The sequence below is a fragment of the Macrosteles quadrilineatus genome, unplaced genomic scaffold (genome assembly GCF_028750875.1).
Source record: "Macrosteles quadrilineatus isolate MER2022 unplaced genomic scaffold, UCM_ALF_1.0 Scaffold_9__3_contigs__length_116548681, whole genome shotgun sequence".
Taxonomy (NCBI): Eukaryota; Metazoa; Arthropoda; class Insecta; order Hemiptera; family Cicadellidae; genus Macrosteles; species Macrosteles quadrilineatus.
The window spans coordinates 62,438,718-62,442,183 of record NW_026542602.1 but is presented as its reverse complement, the minus strand read 5'-3'; positions in this window follow the sequence as shown (position 1 = coordinate 62,442,183).

The following is a 3,466-nucleotide window of genomic DNA, read 5'->3' as shown; positions in this document are numbered from 1 at the left end:
CTGCTTGACAATCGTATACAATAAGACATGTAGAGAGCCATTTCAAACTTTAGGAGCTAGAAGCGCTGGAGTGAAAAGTTGGGATGGACCTGCTCACACTCCAGAGTTACTTAATTAGATCTACATATGACAAAGACTATTGTTCAATCCAAACCTGCATATTGTTATCCCTAATACCCTAGGGAAAAGATTTATTGTATTCTGTATTACGGAAAATACTTGCAAAATATAACCAACAAATATAATATCGTTAAATTTATTTACTAGTATAATCTTTATTTTACCAAAAAATATTCTGAAACTCATAAGAATGTTACAGTCAGGAATCTTGTCCAATATTTGATGCTTTGATTGAGGATAAGGGAAATAACTTAGCGCCGACGTTATAGGAGTTATTCAAGAAACATACTTTTAGAAAATTATATTGGTATTTGTACCCTACAGGTTATGTTATCTAAAGACTGAAAACACCGTTTAACACTTGGTGTAAAACGAGTAGGTAATAAAATGATTTGCAAATGGATATTTAAGTTTATTAATTAATGCTTTTTCGCTTAACAATAATATTCCGATAAATCTTTTTTTATTAAAACATACTATACACGTGGTTTAAAATATAAATAAAATAATTAACCAAATCCGAATAATACTTCATAATAATAAGGCAATAAAGACAATCCTAAAATATAAGTAACACACTTACCAGTTATCACAACAATAGATTTATTAAAATAATATATTTAATGGATGCCCATATATTTTTTATTTCACATATACCAATATTTTTTAGAATAAAATGGTTTCATATTAAACTACGAATACGATAATTAATGCATTATGTTTTTGTTGAAATTACACATAAAGTTAAGAATTTGTAGAGATTTGAATTTGAATAAATAAACATATAACGTAGCCTTAATACAACTACACCTCTATTATGGTGTGAACCCTACATCATATATCTCAAAGAATTATTGTTTTAAATTAATAATTTTTTTTTAATTTCGATGAAGTTTATTCAACAAAAGGAATGGAATATTTTAAAGTACATGCTTTAAAAGAGGTGATAACAATTACTGTTTAAAACGTCCTAGATGATGAGCAAGTTACAATTAATACTTCTTATTTAGATTTATCTTAATAAGACAGTATATATTCACCTGACTTCATACGAATGCACCAACTTGAATCATTCTGTTGTCTAACCTTCAATAGTGATATCCACGAGTTTTAAACTTTTACCCACAGAAGCGTTTTAAGGGAAGTTTTTATCACAAACCCACACACCAAAGTTGTTTCATTATGTTTGACAATTCGAGATACGTTGCAGGTGACAAACTTTGACGGGTAAAGTTAGTCATCTGGGGGGTATTTGCACAGTAAAATCCTCAGTTGTGCATATAATTGTTTTTATTATTTAAAAAAATAAGTTGGGGACTTGTTTTAACCTAGCATTTGTCCGTTCACATAGACTACGGATATGTACGTGGAACGTATCCAGCAAAGCAAGGGGTTAGTCGGTACAGTACAAGGGTGAACTGTACTAAACAAATGTAGTTGCAGGTACCAGGATTCAAACCCACGACATCACTGTCTTGGGCCGTGGGTTAACAACTGAGCCTTGGACTGACCGAATTATAGCTAATTACAAACCTAAAAATGTAAATTAAATAACATACATAAACATGTAACTTTATGGAATAAAGTATTAGTTTCTAAGGGGGGGGGGGCTATTTCTAAGATACGACCTTTTCTACACAAAAGCATTATAATGGCCTGCACTTTAGTTTACGTCCTACACTCATTTGAATGTAAACTATCGATGTATAGAATATTCGATATATCGATTATTACATTCGATTAGTTAGGTTGGTTTTAACCTAACTAACCAAACTTGATATATCGAATGAAATAATTGATACATCGATCGATATATTCATTCGAATGAGTGTAGGACGTACACTAGTGCAGCCCAATAATATTTACGGGACTAAAAAATTTAGTTATAACCTTAAAAACTCATATATCAATACAAAACTTCCTACATTTTCTAATTTTCAGCCATATGTATTACTATTTATTTTCTTTTACAGATGCCTGAGATTTTTCAATCAAATTATGAAAGTACTGAACAAAACTGCAGAATGACGTACTAACCATTCCATTTACGAGATGTTACGCTCATCAAAAACGATTAACACAATGCAAGCAAATTATCGCATGTGGTTTTCCTATTCAACATTTCCGTAGCTCAAACAGTGGTCTGACTGGACAATTCGTTGAACTGCTGTTCTAGGCGAGTAAACTTATTAGTATTTTGTGTTGGTATCCAGTCAATGTTTACGTTCCCTGGTGCTGGATTCTATGATGAAAATTATCATTAATAAAATATTTTTTCAGTAATGGGTTTATCGAATCCACCACGGGTAATCGCTGTCAACCAGTCGATAAAACTGGCGATTAAAGTCCTTTTTAACCCCACCCTTTTTTGGCTCTTTGCCCTTTTTATCCCCTTGCCCTTTTCGGTCCTTCACCCTTTTTTACCCTTCGCCCTTTTTAGCCCTTCATCCTTTGTTTAGCCCTTTACCCTATTTTTACACCTTTTTTGTTCTTAAGTTTTTAGGCCCTTACCCTTTTTTGACCCTTCGTCCTTTTTGGCCCCTCGCTATTTTTAGCCTTTAGCACTTTTTAGCCCTTTGTCTTTTGCCCTTTTTGGCCCTTCACCCTATTTGGTCCTTCAAACATTTTTCCGACCTACCCGTTATTTTTAAATAATTCTTTTTAATTCTTAATTTCTCAATTTTTAATTCTTTTTTGGACAATTTTAGTTTTTCCTTTTACTATATTTTATTTTATATTTTAATTTATCTTATGATTTATATAGCTTTTATATAGCTTATAACTATAATTGTTGAGCTTATTTTGTAGTCTTTTACATTTACTTTTAAAATATCTTTTGCATATTTAATGGTATTTTTTAAACATAATTACAAACCAAATGTTTGGTTTCTTTTGTGAAATAATTATTTTTGAGTTTCTCCACTCTTAAAAAAATATAGTATAATTCAGACAGAAAAAATCATGCAAGCTAAAATTTTCCTAAAACTAAATTTTAAATGTTTATCTATGGTTTAAACGGATTATTATGGGGTTTAAACGGATGATGTAGTAATAGGTATACAGTAATCATAATAGAGATTCTATGAGATGGGAAATGCTCTTAGCAGGTGTTACATAGGTTAAATGGATGTGCTTTTTCCCAACCTTACACATCCCTTAATACAGAAGAACCCTTTCAAACAATTTTGAACTTAACTGAGATAACAATGGCATGATAATTAGATGAAAATATCGTACAAAACAAATTTAATATATCATTTTAGTAGTAGATAACAAGCAATTTAGACCCCTAACAATAATAATCTACAATCATTATACCTAACATACTTTAAGTATTTCAATTGTA